The sequence below is a fragment of the Lissotriton vulgaris genome, chromosome 5, assembly GCF_964263255.1.
Source record: "Lissotriton vulgaris chromosome 5, aLisVul1.2, whole genome shotgun sequence".
NCBI classification, from domain to species: Eukaryota; Metazoa; Chordata; class Amphibia; order Caudata; family Salamandridae; genus Lissotriton; species Lissotriton vulgaris.
The window spans coordinates 1,770,225,744-1,770,244,779 of NC_141693.1; the positions used below are offsets into that span (position 1 = coordinate 1,770,225,744).

General features: G+C 44.8%; 1 protein-coding gene across 3 annotated transcripts in view; it reads right to left on the bottom strand.

Annotated features, from left to right (window-relative positions):
- The window catches only part of LOC147717121 (uncharacterized), a 197,321-nt gene extending 189,585 nt beyond the window's left edge, over positions 1-7,736 (bottom strand). Inside the window, exon 1 of one of the 3 annotated variants that reach the window (XM_086924051.1) lies at positions 7,582-7,736. The gene's annotated coding sequence lies outside the window, so the exon portion shown is untranslated. The remainder of the gene's footprint in view (positions 1-7,581) is intronic. The other 2 variants (XM_086924052.1, XM_086924050.1) reach the window with 2 other exon arrangements.
- Between the last annotated feature and the right edge of the window lie 11,300 nt (positions 7,737-19,036).

Genomic DNA, 19,036 nt, shown 5'->3' on the forward strand with positions numbered 1-19,036 from the left:
TGAATAGTGCAGCAGATTTTAAATTTTACACGCTGTCTGATTGGCAACCAGTGGAGTTTAGTCAGGAGGGGGAGTGAGGCAGGCCTTGGCTGGGCGTTGAGAACTAATCTCGCAGCAGTGTTCTGGACTACCTGTAGTCTCTGTAGTTGTTCCTCATTTGCCGAGACCACCAGGCCATTACAGTAGTCCAGTCTACTTATAACCAAGGCCTGGATGAGAGTCTTCTTAAAAGAATCTGATAAAAATGGGAAGACTCGTCGTAGCAGTCCAATAACCTGGAAGCAGGATCCTGCTACTTGATTTGTGTGCTCTTTGAACAAAAGTGATTTGTCTAAACGCACACCAAGATTTTTGACGATCTCCTTGGGGCTTGGTGTTGGTCCTAAATCCGGGGGCCATAGGAAGGAGGGGTAGCCCTGAAGAGGTGTGAATGGGCCTATCAGGAAGCCTTAACTTGAGGCAGATCAGCACATGGAGCAGGAAAGTCCAGTTTAACCATTTTAAGGACCACAAAAGCAAAGAGGAAAATAGGGAATAGACCGGCATTGGAGTATGGCACTGCCAACTCTTGGACGGTTCCATGAGTGGGGCCGCTTCTTCGAGAAATAAGAGGACTTCTCCTTCGAATGTCCTTTCTTATGTTTTTCTGGGAGGTATCTCTGAAGGATTGCTCCCTGTCAGGGGACTTACCTGGGGAAGGGGAAGGCTTGTCCTTACAGGCCCAAGCTATAAACAATTTCACTTCCCACTCTGTGATGTCTTTCGGATTCTTGGGAGGTACAGGAATCACAACCGAAGATATTGCAGCAGACACCACATGAATATGTTGAGGGCATATTATGGGGACATGTTTGTTAGACTTTGGGCTTTGAACAAAATACATTAGGAGGTGGCATTGACCGAATCTGCAGTAGAAGTATTATTTAAAACATTGAGGAATTCAGTAGGTACCGAAGAACTCTTAACCTATGTAATAAGATGCAGAAAAACAGAAAGTGATGCTGGTTGAGGGCATATATGCCATTTATAGGACAGTGTTGACACATCCTGGATGGGTGGACCTGTGAATAAAGTAATTTGACACCACCTGGTTACATAGGGAACATTTTCTGGATACAAGATGGTCGTAAGGTATGGAACCTAAAGAAAGAAGAATTCTTCCGAACATTCCTTAAATATTAGAAGTGTAGACTTCCCAGACAAGGCCACAGTTTAGACAACTACAGTTTATCAGAGCAAACAGGGTGGAATCTAATGCCAGGTTAGGAAGGCTGGGTCTACTATAAACCTCGCCATCTATTACTACTTGACTCTTTCGATGTTCTACCAGTCATAATCAGACTAATGTGGTTTCCTCGCTAAAGATGAATACAATGGATCTCAAGATACTAAGCAATTTCTGCCTTACCACTATGAACTATCCACTCTAGGATTTTGGTTAAAATGCAAAATGCAAAAATGCAAACACAGCCTTATCCTCTGGAGAATTGGTCTACCTTTGATCCTGCTCAGTCTGGTTTCTGTTCAGCCCAAAACACTTATCCTGCCTTTGTAAAAGCCATTGATGACATCCAGGTGCCTTTGGATGGTGGTGGTGACATGGCAATGATTATTTTAGATTTATCAGATATGTTTGACAACACTGACCATCACAGGCGTATCACCAGGTTCCACTGCGTGGGAGTCAGGACGTTGGTGCTGCAATGGTAAAACCATCCTGATAGAACCTATACCATTGCTCATTCGCCATACTGTTCGACATATCCCACCCTCTACTTCTGTGTTCCTTAGGTGTCTGTCCTAAGTGGCATCGCATCACAAAAAGCAACTGTTGTTGTCTATATATCCCTTGGGATGTCTAGACTTTAAGAAAGAAGGAGAAAAACGAGGGAAAGTGGTCCCACACAGTATACTTTCCCTCCAAATGTTCTTTGGTTGGAATATCCAGTGATATTGGCGGCGGGCAGGGCTATGCATACAGGTACCCGAGCGGTGACTGGACTTTGACGGATGTGTGACTAAAAGACAGAACCAACCTCCTGCCCCCCATGGTGCTAATTAGCATACCACAGTAGAAATACTACTGAATAAACAGAATACACAGGTGAGCACATTAAGCCTCGTTTTCTTTGCATGGAATGCATGCTGGATTTAGAGCAGGGATTTTTTGAAGAGTAGATTATCCAGCCCTGAAGAAGACCCCAGACCCATGTGGGCTCATGTTGCGGGCGGAAACATTTTAGCACTTTGAAGAGGATATAACTGAATCAATACATTCAGACACAACCCCATTCATGCTTTTATCCTATACCCCAGGTACCTACCGAATAAACGCACTGTTTGGGTATACCAGGAGGTATTTTTCACATCACTTATCTAGTTCCCTACATAGCCAGTTTTATGCTTTATATAAGATCTCCCATAACAACTTTGGTTCAGTCCGCTCAGGTAGTACCTTCTTACCTGGGTGTGGAAAGACGCCTATGATGAAGAATGTCATGATAAGTGAGTGAGGAGTCTTCTCCAATACCTTTGGATAGCCCTACAAAAGTACTTTTGGAGGGGAAGTAAAATGTGTTGGATCACTTCACTCCTTTTTTCTTCCTTCTTTCTTACAGTCAAGACATCCCTAGGGATATATAGACAACAGCAGTTGCATATTTGTGATGCGATTGCACCAGGGAGACTGCAACTGATCTGCTTTTCTCACTCTCTATTGTGAATACGTGTCCTAAGTGACACCCTTGGTCCAACCTCATCCTTTCCTCCATTTGACCTTTATGTGTATATAACTTATAAGTAAATTATCATTAGCCTTAGTGAGGTTATGCTTAATAATATAAACAAATCCCCAGACAGCATGATTGTAGAAGCCTCCTAGATGTCAGGTAATACTTTTAAACAGAACTATGACAACACAGGGGTTACGGTATTAAAAGGCTCTCAAATGGATTCGTCAGATGTTTCATTGCCTTCCGTCTTGGGCCCTTCTCCGACTCCAACAGCTGCATTTCGAAATGTTAGACTCTTCATCTTTTGCCAACCCTACCACCCCCACGCCAGGAATGTCGCATCCATATGCTTTCTTCTCCTCAAGCCTCAGGAAGATCCTCCCCATTCTGCACTTCGAATGTAACTGGCTGGTGATACAGGCAGCCACTGCTTGCAAACTGGATAACTGTTATGCCATTTATTTAACTCTACTGAACGTTAAATTAAGATCATCATGATATTGAACAAATGCCTTCAAATCATTGAAAGAGAGAGCAACTCATCTCCATCTGGACACATCCTGTCACTCTTCGGTCAAGGCTCAATGGACCATCCTACAGAAGGATTATTTTCTAGACCCTCTGCACTGCACAGGGATGTCTTTCACATGGGTCCCTTTTATCTGCATAGTAAAATTCTACCTGAATTGAACTGAATACAAGCAAAACAGAAATTCTCCTACTAGGAAAAGATACCCACTCCCAGGGCATCTATTGGTGGCTCTCCTCCCTTGAGTGTCCCCCCTCTGCCCCTGACCTAAGACCACTGTCAAAAACTAGGCATCTGGGTGGACAGCACTTTAACCTCAGCACCTTAACCTTTGGCGCGCAGACCAAATTGGTAGCAGGCACGTGTATAACTGTGAGTCAATTTGGCCAGTGATCGGAAGACTCCAGCTGGCTCAAAACATGGTAGCTAGGCCGTTTTTCTCTCTTCCGAAATGTTTTCCTGTTTCCAGCCTCCTTTGCAAACTGAACCCTGTAGATAAGCGTGTGCACTTTAAGACCTTTTGCATCGTCCATTAGATCTTACATTCTCAGGGGGGCCCCATTCTGTCTGATCTGCTATGCCCTTCCCCACCCTCACGTCCTCTATGTTCGGCTGATCTCAATCTGGCTATTGCTCCCCGTATCAACAGAGTAAGAGCGGGGGCCACTCTTTTCGTTGGAAGGCCCCAGCTCTTTGGAATGCATGTACTCTTGCTACCAGGAACGTCCAGTATCATCTGCACTTCAGGAAGACTTTGGAGACCTGGCTTTTCTCTAATTCAGATCCTCCCTTTGGCATTTTCTCTCTCAAGCGGTCCGCTGCAGTTTGATTTGTTTCTGGACTAGCGCTGGAAGACAATTTTCGGGGCAGGTATGTGCTCTATAAATTTCATAACATTTGCTCATGAGGTCAGGGTTTCATTCCAGATGTATAGAAGTAAGTAAATTCTCGATTTAAGTAATTATTCTCTGAAAAAAACTTTCCCTTATCATGTGTTCCATCCCCAATCTTCTGCAGTTCCATAGGTCTCTCACAACCTGTCGGTCTATAGATTAGCCCCTGCTAGGTCTGCAGTTGGTCTGATCATCAGGACATGAGAGTAAAAGTGTGCTCAGCAACTTACATAATCAATCAGATTTTAAGGAGGATATCACAAGACGTAAATTACTGGGCAGCCAGGAAAGAGTTGCAAATTTTGTCAGACTCATGCCTGGACAGGACAATGGTGCAACACTGGCTGTCAGCAGAGGACACAATGTCATTGACAAATGGGAATTAAACTAATAGGGTTTTCCTCCCATTGATTTTTGAGAACTATAGAAAATATAAACAAAAATACACAGCTTGGGAACCAATGCACCCACAAGTACCGATTGTATGACCGTGCTCTCTGGTGGCGCTTTGGCACGGGCTATGTGCTTACACTTTTCCCACAATGCTATTATAATTAGAGATCAAACAACAACAACAAGACCAGGCACACACAGCTATCCCATTTGAGGATTATGCACATCAAACCACTTTGGGAGATGCTAAAATAGTACATTATACTAATAATAACCCAGAGAAGAGTCACCTACACAAACCCAACAAACACATTTGGCAGTACTGCTACGGAGATCTTAGAATTTGGATATTAAAGTGAGGTCAGTAGATCAATCAGAAAATGGTATTTCACCAAGTGGGAACATTTATGAGTTGGCGGAGAATGTGTCACTCTCGATGATCACTGAGTATACTATCTTATAATATTTGTTACAGGTAGCAGACACCAAGTTATCCTTTTCATGAGCTACGCATATTTTACAGCATTGACGGCGTACATGAAGAGGTAAGACAATCCTTTAGCATTTAAATTGTTTGTGACAAAAGTATTTGGAATGATTTAGGGTAATCATTCCTCGTAGCTAAACACCACCTCTCTCGTGGGATCCAGATAGAGTAATAACCACTTTAACATCACTGACTTTTCAATTAATGCAGAAAGGGACGTTATGACACTTAAGGTTGTTTACTATATCAATGTGAAATGCTAAATGAGCCACAAGAGGTCAAAGAAACAGAGAACCTTTCAAGCAAATACACAAGGAGAGAGTGGAATTGAGAATACATCTTACATTTACACCAGCATTTGAATTTAGATCTTATATCCGAAAAGCTGTAGGTTAACTACTACTTCTTTGAGCACTAAGTGTGGTGTGCCTCAGGGGTCTGCTCTACCACGACACCTCTTTGATTATTATTTTGAACTACCCAGATTCAACAAGTCCACTGGATATTCGTTGGTCATCGGTCATGCGTATCAAAAACAAGTCGAGGCAAATCTGAAACTGGATGAGTGACTATGGGCCCACTCTAAGAAAACTAAGATGCTGGTAAAGGGACCAAGTTCTGTTAATTTACTAGAAACTATCATCAGCTTGCGGAGCTGAGCCCTTGTTTGTAACCACTCTTATTTTTATATAAAACTTAATTTTCACCCGTCTCTCGCTCACACTGCAGATGTCTTCTGTGGTATCCTTTTCACCATTCAAAGAAGATGCTTTAGCGGTAGCAGCAATAATTATGCTTTCAGTGCATGCTAGCATTTTCTCTAGAAAATTGGCGAATAGGGTGGATCAGACGCTGTTCGTTTGAAGAAGAGGCAAGTAATGACTACATGTGTCCATGCTTTGCCCCTATGTCAACCCCTTTGTATGTTAGATTTTACCAGAGGCCGAGCAGACTACCAACTTCAAGGCCGCCAGAGGTCTTAGTGGGAGGGGTAAGCCTTATCCTGCTGTCTTTGGGGCATTTTGGGACTCGGGAGGCCTAGGAGCGTCTGTTGGCTGTGCAGCCGTATTCGCCGAAGTTTTCACCGCGAGGTAATCTACCAGCTGCAGGTGCCATGCCTGGGCCTCCCAAAAATATTTTACACCACCTCCAACTGGTTGACAATCGAATAGTTCTCTTACTTATGGATCTCAATTATTTATGCCACAAAAGACCACTTCTGGCATCCTCTCCCCATTGAGCATCGAGTCTCCTTTAAAGGCCTCTGCACTGTTCATTGAGGACTATCTGGGCAGGCTCTGCGTTTTATTAAGTCACATTTCAGCCCAGATTCCTAGCACAACATCCTCCTCTGGCTTTCTGCTCACGGTGCCCAGACATCAGAGGGCTCGTCTAGGATGCCATAGACTTTCTGGTTTTGCTTCCACCCTCTGGACCTCTCTTCCACCTTCCTGCTGTGCAATGAAGACATGTTTCTGTCCTTAACGTGGTTAAAATTCTACCTGTCTATTCTGCTTGATATCTCAGTACAGCAAAACATTTAGGCCTTTAATATAACATAACATAGATTTATCTACATTCCAAAACTTCAAACATCAATCAAACTCCTCAGGCGCCAGCCAAGAGTTTCCTCTACACTAGATATAAGCCATTTATTGGACTATACTGACAGCTCACAGGACTGCAAGAAGACTGCTCAGAACTCTGCCGTCTAAACTCCGCAACACAGCAGCAAGGCGGGAACTGCACGGGGATCCCGACAGTGAGCGAGTCGGTGCAGTGGAACCAGGACATATCTGCGCCAGCAGCTGTGTGAGAAGGCAGGGGGGCTCCGGAAACCGCAAGCAGTGGAGACAGCTAGCAGAAGGCAGGCAATTCGCGTTTCCTGCCCTTCATGTCGCTAATCGGTAACAAAACATATTTTTGGGTGTCCAGCTTACTATGTGTGAGGGGTTTTACTTGCACTCAGGCAATACCACGTAAATGCAGCTTTTCCAAAACTGCCGAGGGTGGGCGTGTCATCAGGGAAGCGCTAACATTTTAGCCAAGAGAGCGTCTAATGGAGTGACATATGTCCAAATAAGTAAGTTTCACGAGACTCTACTGTACAAAGCCACCATGATCCCTTCCGGGTTTTCCTTCTACAAACCGCTGTAACCGAGTTCGACCTTCCAAATTGATCACTTGGGCTAAACCAGGACTACAACGTCCAGCTATTAAAAGAAGGCCCGTGGCTGGAATGTGGGGTCCCTGCTGCCTTTGAGTGCAAAGTGCGTCGCAGAGGGCTTAATTTTCCCAGGTCCTCGCGTGGGAAGCTCGTAGTATTGCAGAGCATTCAGGGAGTTGTAGTTCTCTTCATCCCATCACAGTCAGCTTTGCTGAGGTCTTGAAGACAAGGCAGGTCGAGGGTGTCAACAAACGGGGCCTCGCATCAGCAATGTCTTACCGCCCACGCCACAGGGAATGAAATACGTGATACGATCTCACACATTAATCCCACGGTGCCCTCCCGCCTCTATGCGAACATTATTTCCCTTTTAAGCTCACCTCCTTAAACAGCGAGACCTCGTCCACGAGAAGAAAATAAAGCAGAAATGGGCCTTACCCTGACCTCAGGCAATATTTCGCATTGACTGGAGCCTGCCTTCCGCAGCGCCGGCTCCTCTGCTCTACCCTCTCTCTTTTCAGTTGCAGGAAGAAGCAGAAATGAAAGTGAAACTTTAGTATTTTTTTCGTGTTTGCTTGTTGGTTAACAGGCCTCAAGGTGGCGCTGTGCAGCAGGGCTAAGGCTCGGTCAGAAGGGAAGTGTTATTTTGCGGCGAAAAGGCAGATAGAGAGTGGAGGGGGAAAAACAGGCCATGGGGCCGATATATGAAGGTTTCACTCAAGCCGCTGCGATACGTGAAAGAGAAAGGGTAGGAATGCGCCATAGTTACCATTACTTGGCGCACTCCTGTTGTCTCTTTGGGCTGGCACACAATGCCATCAAATAGAATGTATTATCTTATCACCCACTGACTTATACCGAAGTTAAGGCAGGGGCGCTTCTTCATTATGGCGGAGTTCTCCCACTAGATGGCAGCAAAGTTAAACATATGAAATATAAAGTGCTATTAAACTAATTTTATTATCGATTTCTTTTTCTTCTTACCTGTAGGAAGGGACGGTTCCTCCTTTAGGGTGGAGAAGCGTCGCCCCACTGCTTTCTCACAGTGCGAGAAGCAGAAACATAAAATGGTATTTTAAATACCATTTTATGTTTCTGCTTCTCGCACTGCGAGAAGGCAGAATATGTCTAGTTGGGGGCAGAAGGAATGTGCCTGGTTGGGGGCGGGCGAGTCAGGGAGGAGTGGCTCACCCAAAGTTGTGAGCCCTTACTGTTTGGTCGGCCCTCTGGGGCCAACCAAACCAGTCATGTGCACTCTACATTTTCTCTATGTAGGTATGCAGCCTACATAGAGAACAAGCATTGGAAATGCAATAGGTCTCGCATTAGAAAAGTTTGAGCTATTGGTGTTGTAAATGTTTTATTATTTTTTTTGTGTGTAATTTTCCAAATAGCTACATTGATAGATTTGTAATTTACAATGGCAATAGTTCTAATTTTTGTGAATGTGTCACCTATAGCATTAGGAATGCCACATGATTTGTATAGACGTGATTTTGTTGTTTTATTGTTTTTGTTATGCCACCTTTCTAGAGAGCAGGAGAGTGCAGCAGGGGATAGAAGCAGAGCCCTGCAAGCTGAGCGTCCTCCCGGGTGAGTGTGAGTGAGTGTGTGTGAGGCTGAAGGTGTGTGATGGTGTGTGATGGTGTGTGAGGGTGATGTTGTGTGAGTGTGATTGCAGGTGGCGTTGCATGTGTGAGTGGCGTTGCATGCGTGAGTGGCGTTGCGTAGTTGAGTGGCGTTGCCTGGTTGAGTGCCGTTTCCTTTTTGAATGGCTTTGCATTTGTGACTGGCGTTGCATGTGTTAGTGTTGTTGCATGTGTGAGTGGCGTTGCATGTGTCAGTGGCGTAGCATGTGTCAGTGGCGTAGCATGTGTGAGTGGCGTTGCATGTGTGAGTTGTGTTGCATGTGTGATTGGCATTGCATGGGTGAGTGTGGCGTTGTGTGTGTGAGAGTGGACTTGCGCGGGTGTGAGTGGCGTTGTGTGTTTGAAAGTTGTTCTGTGTGGGTAAAACTGGTAATGCATTGGTGTGAGTGGTGTTGCATGTGTGAGTGGCGTAGCATGTGTGAGTGGCACAGCATGTGTGATTGGCGTTGGATGTGTGAGTGCCGTTGCATGTGTGAGTTGCGTTGCATGTGTGAGTGGTGTTGCATGTGTGAGTGGCGTAGCATGTGTGAGTGGCACTGCATGTGTGATTGGCGTTGAATGTGTGAGTGGCGTTTCATGTGTGAGTGGCGTTGCATGCGTTAGTGGCGTTGCGTTGTTGAGTGGCGTTGCGTTGTTGAGTGGCGTTGAATGTTTGAATGGCTTTGCATGTGTGAGTGGTGTTGCATGTATGAGTGTCGTTGCATGTGTGAGTGGCGTTGCATGTGTTAGTGGCGTAGCATGTGTGAGTGGCGTTGCATGTGTGAGTGTCGTTGCATGTGTGAGTGTCGTTGCATGTGTGAGTGGCGTTGCATGTGTGATTGGCGTAGCATGTGTGAGTGGCTTAGCATGTGTGAGTGGCGTAGCATTTGTGAGTGGCGTAGCATGTGTGAGTGGCGTTGCATGTGTGAGTGGCGTTGCATGTGTGAGTGGCGTTGCATGTGTGAGTGGCGTTGCATGTGTGAGTGGCGTTGCATGTGTGTGTGGCGTTGTATGTGTGAGTGGCGTTGCATGTGTGAATGGCGTAGCCTGGTTGAGTGGCGTTGTGTCGTTGAGTTGCGTTGCCTTGTTGAATGGCGTTGCATTTATGAGTGGCGTTGCATGTGTGAGTTGCGTTGTTGAGTGGCGTTGCGTAGTTGACTTGCGTTGCGTTGTTGAGTGGTGTTGCGTGATTGAGTGGCGTTGCGTGGTTGAGTGGCGTTGCGTCGTTGAGTGGCGTTGCGTTGTGGAGTTGCGTTGCATGTGTTAGTGGCGTTGCGTTGTTGAGTGGCGTTGCTTTGTTGAGTGGTGTTGCTTAGTTGAGTGGCGTTGCATGTGTGAGTGGCGTTGCATGTGTGAGTGGCGTTGCGTTGTTGAGTGGCGTTGCGTTGTTGAGTGGCGTTGCGTTGAGTGGCGTTGCTTGGTTGAGTGTCGTTGCGTGTTTGAATGGCGTTGCGTGGTTGTTGTGTTGTTGAGTGGGGTTGAATTGTTGATTGGCGTTGCGTTGTTGAGTTGCGTAGCATGTTTGAGTGGCGTTGCATGTGTGAGTGTTGTTGCTTTTGTGATTGGCGTTGCATGTTTGATTGTCGTTGCATGTGTGAGTGGCGTTGTTAAGTGGCGTTGCGTGGTTGGGTGGCGTTGCTCTGTTGAGTGGCGTTGCATGTGTGAGTGGCGTTGCGTTGTTGATTGGAGTTGCAGGTGTGAGTGTTGTTGCATGTGTGAGTGGTGTTGCATGTTTGATTGGTGTTGCATGTGTGAGTGGCGTTGCATGTGTGAGTGGCGTTGCATGTGTGAGTGGAGTTGCATGTGTGAGTGGAGTTGCATGTGTGATTGGCATATGTGAGTCTTTTGCATGTGTTAATGTTTATTTTAATGTAATGTGTGTGCGTTTTTTGTGTATGTGTATTGGTATTAGAAGTGTTTAGTGAATGTTTTTAAACAGTGTTTTATGTGTGTTATGTAAAACTGACGTACGCTATGTATTCCCTTTACGTTTTTTACGTAAGGGAGATTAGCGCTCTAGTCTTTTTTTTTATGGTGATGTAATGTTTACAGTGACGTAATTTTTAGCCAATCGCAGCGCTACGTTTTTTGACGTAGCGTTGCGTTTGACGTGCGTCAACGGGGAAGTTTCCAGATTAGTGTGAATGTTCGTGCGGTAAAGGCGTGTTCTTCTTCCGTTGTTGTTGCTGCGTCGTTTGACAGGTAAGATATAATTTTAATAACATTTACTACATGAATGTGAATGTATGATTACTTGTGTGTATATACTTATTAGTAGTAGTGTTTTATTATGATGTATTATTGTTTTTTTTGTATTGCGACTTGTGTATTTTCTCCCGTGTACTTCGAATATACTTTTGTACTCTTGTAAACGATAGACGCTGTAATAATTGTAATGTTTATAAATGTTATATATAGCAATGTATATTGTTGTATGTGTTATGTGTTTAAAATTTTTAACGTTGTTATATTTTTGGTATGTACTTGTTTATTATGTTTGGCAATACTAGAAGTTTTTGAATGGGAAAGTTTCGATTATGTATTTAAGTAGTATATGGTTATGTGTATTCCTTTTATTATGTATTTTTTCTATGTATTGCTATTCGACCTTTAGCATATGTGCGAGTTGGTGCAACATACTGTTTTTATTCTTAAAAATCCATTTTTATAAAGGTGTTTGAGTGTTTTGTGTTTTTATTGGTTTTTCCCTTGATATCTGTTATTTTAATTAATATCTCATTTTTATGAGTTTATTAAATATATTATGTGTCGAAAGTGCTTACACTAATTGTTATCGTCGAATATTTGAATGTAATACGTCATTCTTGTGGCACGTTTTTGACGCTAACGTCAGTTACGTATATCTTCCGTGTGTATTTGCAGGTAAGACCAATTATTGTTTGTTTATGTAATGTTTTATGTGTGAATTTTAACTTTTATATATATATGTATGACTTTTTTTTTCTGAAAGTGTTGTCTCGCGTTTACTATGTAGGCAATTGCAGTGCTACGTTTTGTGTTCAACGTATTATGTATGCACTGTGGCTGTTTGTGTGTAGTTTGTCTGATTTCTATACTTTAGTGACTGATGTGCTACGACCGACAGGTAATTGCCTGTTTTGTAAAAATATATATAAAGAGTGATATCTTTGCTCCTTAAAATTGTATACGTTTTTATTGCTGTGACTGTAATGTAATTTTGGATTTTCCAATTATTTCGGTCGCACTTGCCTTGTGTCTGACAGTTTTCTTGTTATTTATGCTATTACTGGCTCGTCTTTAAGTTGATTGTTCGCCATGCATTGACTAATGTTTGCTAGTGTCTTCCTGGTATGCAGTTCCTGTAGTTTCGTTTCGCCTGAGCTCGCACTCTGATGTTTATATTTTCTCCGACATGGCCTTTTTTTTGTGTGGTTTTGACCCGTATGTGATTAGTTTCGCCGCTATGCTTTGGCCTTTTTTTGTTGTTTTTTTTTTTTATTGTTTTAGTTACACGTATTATGTATGCACTGTTTATGTTCTGTTTGTGTGTATTTTTTTTATTCTCTACATTTCACAGAATGAGCTGCTACGATCGACAGGTAATAACTATTTTATTTTTATATTATTAAAGAGTGCCTTTGTGAGTTGTTACACTTTTGGCTATGAATTAGCTTTTTGTGATGTGAATCTAATTATTGTTTGGGGTCTTGCTTTGCTCGCACTTAGTTTCTGTCCGGCTCCTTTCTTTAGAGTGTGTTTTTTCATGTTATCAATGGCTGCTATTTAGTTCGTCTTTTTGCCATGCATTGAGTTATGTTTGCGCGTGTAGTTTTGGTATGCGGGTCCTGTAGTGTACTTCCGTCTGAGCTCGCCTCCTGTAAAAGAAATTTTTTATGTCGCTGTTGGCTATTTTTCTTTTGCGTTTCGCCGTACGTGTTTTGTGTCGCCGCTCTGCATTGTCCTTTTGTTTTTCACATGTAATTATTTTTATTGGTAGTATGTATGCACTGTTTATGTTCTGTTTCTGTGACGTTTGTCTGGTGAGTAATGTTGTAGTGGTGATGAGTGGTGGTGATGAGTGCTGCAGTGTCGTTGTAGAGTGTTGTCCAATGATTACCACCACAGCATAACTCTGCACCACAACAGTAGCACTGATCCTAACAACGGCATCACTGAGGTCCATTAATGCAACACGCAGCAATAGCACATTATCATTCTGCACCCCCACTGTACCATTGATCAACATCAGTTCATCACTCTGCACCACTAGAGCCGTATTTAGCACACCCACAGTGTTATTCATACATACTACTGCAGTACTGTACAGCACCAAAGCATGCTTGTATAGCTGTAATTGTGTGTGCTACGTTAAAAAATGTGTAGAAAGCGTGCACTTACGGCCGGTGGTGTGTGTGACTGTTGAAAGCGTGGACTGATGCCTGTTTGTGTGGGTGTATGCCTGGTGAAAGGATGCACTGATGACTGTTGTGTGTGTACGCCTGGTGAAAGCGTCCATTGATAGCTGTTGGTGTGTGTGCCTGCTAAAAGCGTACATGTTCTGTTTGTATGACGTTTGTCTGCTGAGTAATGCTGTTGTGGTGATGAGTAGTGCTGTGGTGGTAAGTGTTTGTGTGTCGTTGTAGTGTGATAGTGTGTTGTTGTTGAATGATGCTGTTGTGGTGGTGTAGAGTGATGCTGGTGTGTTGCTGAGTGATGTTAGTGTGGTGCTTAGTAATGCTGTTGTTGTGATGTATGGTTCTGTGCTGGTGTTGAGTGGTGCTGTGTTGGTGTTCAATGATTACCACCACAGCATAACTCAGCACCACAACAGTTGCACTTCTCCCAACAACGGCATCACTGATGTCCACCAATGCAACACGCAGCAATACCACCTTATCATTCTGCACCGCCACAGTACCATTGAGCAACAACACAGCATCACTCTGCACCACCACAGCCGTATTTAGCACACCAACAGTCTCATTTATACATACTACTGCAGTACTGATGACTGTTGTGTGTGTACGCCTGGTGAAAGCGTCCATTGATAGCTGTTGGTGTGTGTGCCTGTTAAAAGCGTACATGTTCTGATTGTATGACGTTTGTCTGCTGAGTAATGCTGTAGTGGTGATGAGTGGTGCTGTGGTGGTAAGTGTTTGTGTGTGGTTGTAGTGTGATAGTGTGTTGTTGTTGAATGATGCTGTTGTGGTGGTGTAGAGTGATGCTGTTGTGTTGCTGAGTGATGTTAGTGTGGTGCTTAGTAATGCTGTTGTTGTGATGTGTTGTTCTGTGCTGGTGATGAGTGGTGCTGTGTTGGTGTTCAATGATTACCACCACAGCATAACTCAGCACCACAACAGTTGCACTTCTCCCAACAACAATGGCATTAGTGATGTCCACCAATGCAACACTCAGCAATACCACATTATTATTATGCACCCCCACAGTAACATTGAGCAACAACACAGCATCACTCTGCACCACCACAGCCGTATTTAGCACACCAACAGTCTCATTTATACATACTACTGCAGTACTGATGACTGTTGTGTGTGTACGCCTGGTGAAAGCGTCCATTGATAGCTGTTGGTGTGTGTGCCTGTTAAAAGCGTACATGTTCTGATTGTATGACGTTTGTCTGCTGAGTAATGCTGTAGTGGTGCTAAGTGTTTGTGTGTGGTTGTAGTGTGATAGTGTGTTGTTGTTGAATGATGCTGTTGTGGTGGTGTAGAGTGATGATGGTGTGTTGCTGAGTGATGTTAGTGTGGTGCTTAGTAATGCTGTTGTTGTGATGTGTGGTTCTGTGCTCGTGATGAGTGGTGCTGTGTTGGTGTTCAATGATTACCACCACAGCATAACTCAGCACCACAACAGTTGCCCTTCTCCCAACAACGGCATTAGTGATGTCCACCAATGCAACACGCAGCAACACCACCTTGTCATTCTGCACCCCCACAGTACCATTGAGCAACAACACTGCATCACTCTGCACCACCACAGCCGTATTTAGCACACCAACAGTCTCATTTATACATACTACTGCAGTACTGATGACTGTTGTGTGTGTACGCCTGGTGAAAGCGTCCATTGATAGCTGTTGGTGTGTGTGCCTGTTAAAAGCGTACATGTTCTGTTTGTATGACGTTTGTCTGCTGAGTAATGCTGTTGTGGTGATGAGTAGTGCTGTGGTGGTAAGTGTTTGTGTGTCGTTGTAGTGTGATAGTGTGTTGTTGTTGAATGATGCTGTTGTGGTGGTGTAGAGTGATGCTGGTGTGTTGCTGAGTGATGTTAGTGTGGTGCTTAGTAATGCTGTTGTTGTGATGTATGGTTCTGTGCTGGTGTTGAGTGGTGCTGTGTTGGTGTTCAATGATTATCACCACAGCATAACTCAGCACCACAACAGTTGCACTTCTCCCAACAACGGCATCACTGATGTCCACCAATGCAACACGCAGCAATACCACCTTATCATTCTGCACTGCCACAGTACCATTGAGCAACAACACAGCATCACTCTGCACCACCACAGCCGTATTTAGCACACCAACAGTCTCATTTATACATACTACTGCAGTACTGATGACTGTTGTGTGTGTACGCCTGGTGAAAGCGTCCATTGATAGCTGTTGGTGTGTGTGCCTGTTAAAAGCGTACATGTTCTGATTGTATGACGTTTGTCTGCTGAGTAATGCTGTAGTGGTGATGAGTGGTGCTGTGGTGGTAAGTGTTTGTGTGTGGTTGTAGTGTGATAGTGTGTTGTTGTTGAATGATGCTGTTATGGTGGTGTAGAGTGATGATGGTGTGTTGCTGAGTGATGTTAGTGTGGTGCTTAGTAATGCTGTTGTTGTGATGTGTGGTTCTGTGCTGGTGATGAGTGGTGCTGTGTTGGTGTTCAATGATTACCACCACAGCATAACTCAGCACCACAACAGTTGCACTTCTCCCAACAACGGCATCACTGATGTCCACCAATGCAACACTCAGCAATACCACATTATTATTATGCACCCCCACAGTAACATTGAGCAACAACACAGCATCACTCTGCACCAGCACAGCCGTATTTAGCACACCAACAGTCTCATTCATACATACTACTGCAGTACTCAACAGCACCAAAGCATGCTTTTATAGCTGTAAATGTGTGTGGTGAAAGATGCAGAGTGGGTGTGCCTAACGGCTAAATGTGCACAACCAGCATGCTCTGTGTTTTTCTTCAGTTTGTAAAAAGCAATATGAATTGTTCTAATAACGTGTAGGCATAGTGAATGGGGGTGAGCCTGTGGCTTTTCTTAATTTTGTACTCCAGTATGTTTGAAGTAAAACTATCCATCCCTCTTGTGACTTGCTCTTGCTTTCACTTGTGTGTTTGTGGTTTATCGAAGTAGTATGAGCTTATGTTACGTAATGCTGCTGTGTGTGTACGTGTTGCTGCCATTTAAAATAATTTGTGTATGTTTTTGTAGAAGCATGTACTCACCAGAGCTGTTGTGTGTGCCTAACGGGTAAATGTGCACAACAGGAGGCTCAATGTTTTTGTTCCGTTTCTAAAAATCATTCTCCATTATGTTCCCAAATACATACCGTAATTTTCCGCATGGATATATTGTTCCAAAACATTGGAATTGTTCTACTAACGTTATCGCAATGAAGGCAACATATGAAATCTTTAGTCTGTGCAAGCGTAGACGTACAATCCCCCAATTTTCCATAGCACGCTCTAAAGGGAGGCTGTGAAATAGTAGGGATGGTATGTAAAGTATAGGAGTTTTGTTTAAAAAAGCATCACGTTTCCAGTGTTAGTATTTTCTTTCAGTGGGAGTTTTTTTTTTTTGTTTTGTTGTGGTTCTCGGGCTAACACCCGGCTCGCATCCTGCTGTTCAAAATTAGCATATCCCAAAAGCAACTTGAGAAGTGATTACAATCTTGACGACGGCGCTTAAAGTACTCTAGCATCCTGTAGTTTTGTTGACGAAAGCCTCGGAGTCTGTGGCCTGTGTGTTTATGTAAATGGGATTAAAGAGTGGTCCGAGCCGGACCGACGTATTGTTGGGGGTTAGGGGGGGTTGGGAGGACTGTTTAGTCAAGTGGATGTGAGAGAGGCTCTGTGTTTGAATCGTTCTTAAAAATCAATCTCCCTTCTCACCCAACAGACCTACTGTAAATGTTTGCATGTATTTATTGTTCCAAAGTATTGTAAATGTTTTAATAACGTAATACCAATGATGTCACGCTGTGTAGAGGGAGGGGGGGAAATAGTAGGCCTGCTGAATGGGAGTGAGTCTGTGTCTTTTATTTCGTTTATAATGATGTCAAAATAGTAAATGTTTTTTAGGTGCAAGGCTATAGATACAATCGCAAATTTTTTCTGAACACGCTGTAGAGGAAGGGGTGGGAAATAGTAGGCCTGCTGAATGGGGAATGTATACGGCGAAGTAGCTTGTAATTCGTCTGTGAATATTTGTTTTTGTCGACGATTTCATTTTCAAGTCTTTCGTTTATTGTGTTGTGAGAGCCTGGCTGTGTGCAGGGACAGAGAGGGGAGGTGCTGGCGTAAATGTTTTTTAGGTGCAAGGCTATAGATACAATCGCACATTTTTGCGTAGCACGCTGTAGAGGGAGGGGGGGGGGAAATAGTAGGCCTGCTGAATGGGGAATGTATACAGCGATGTCGCTTGTAATTCGTCTGTGAATATTTGTTTTTGCCGATGATTTCACTTTCAAGTCTTTCATTTATTGTGTTGTGAGAGCCTGGCTGTGTGCAGGGACAGAGAGGGGAGGTGCTGGTGTCTGTGGGTTGGGGAACAGATGTCCAATGCTGTCGAATTTTGTTAAGCAAAAAGTCTTCCGCTCGAGGCAGAACAGACAGTTTCACGGAACACAAGCAGTGCTAGAGTGGTGAGAGAGAGAGTGGAGGGGAGGTGCTGGCGTCTGGGGAGGGGGAGTGGAATTGCGAACCTGGCTGTGTGTGCAGGGACAGAAAGGGGAGGTGCTGGCGTCTGGGGAGGGGGAGTGGAATTGCGAGCCTGGCTGTGTCCGGGAAGCTGTGTGCAGGGACAGAGAGGGGAGGTGCTGGCGTCTGGGGAGGGGGAGTGTAATTGCGAGCCTGGCTGTGTCCGGGAAGAGAGAGGGGAGGTGCTGGCGTTTGTGGGTTGGGGAACAGATGTCGAAGGCTGTCGAATTTTGTTAACAAAAAAGTATTCCGCTCCAGGCTGAACAGACAGTTTCACGGAAGACAAGCAGTGCTAGAGTGGTGGGAGAGAGAGTGGGGAGTGGGCGGATCGGGAGGGGCGTCGTGAGGGGAGAGTGAGTGGGTAGAGGGCGGAGGTAGAGGGCGGAGCAGGAAGAGCTGCTCTCGGCAGGCTGGGGAAAAGATGCTGCTGGGAAACTGATGAGAGGAGGTGCCGTGAAGAAATGCGACACGGCAGGCAGGGGAGGGGGCGGAGCGGGGGTGTGGGAGGGGTGCGCCTGAGGGGAAAGACATGCAAGGCAGGCGGCTGGGGGCATGTGCACGCGCTTTTAATGTCAATGCGCATGCGCATTGAGCTTAAATTTCACGGGCACTGCAAGGAATCGCCACGATTCCTTGCAAGTTGGTTAAAGACTGTTTAAGCCCCCATAGTCTCGCAAGCTCGATGCGCATGCGCATCGACAGGCGAGACCTAAAAATGGCACCTGGCTGGGCGCTATCCGCACCAATCACAACGCTCCCATTGCAGCGTTCTTATTGGCTTTGGGAGGGGAGGGAGGATGCATGCTTGATGCTTCCTTTTCTAGGAAACATGGTAGTCGGGACCCGGCCAGGAGCGGAGGCAGCACAGGACCCGGTAAGTTCAATTTAAAAACATTTTTTTAACACCCCCGCGTGAACCTGCCACCCGCCCCCCCACCCACGAGCCATGCAAGCTGCGACTGCCTGTGGGTGAGTCACGTCATAGGGCGGGCCATGCATTCTATGTGCAACAGTGGGGATGAGGGGTGGTGGGCACTACTAAGTGCGCATTACTGTTTGTCCGGCTGTCTTGGCCATGCCGAACCGTCATGGGCACTTGTGTTGTACAGCCGGGTGGAGAAAAGCCACAGGCTCCAAGTCCCTGTATGAGCACCGAATCAGAGCACTCAGACTAATTCCAGCGCTGCTCTCATGGTGGAAATACTATTCTCAACATGAGCAGCATCAGGAATTGGCATCTGGGAGCCTACACTGTGTGACCAGTGCAGGACC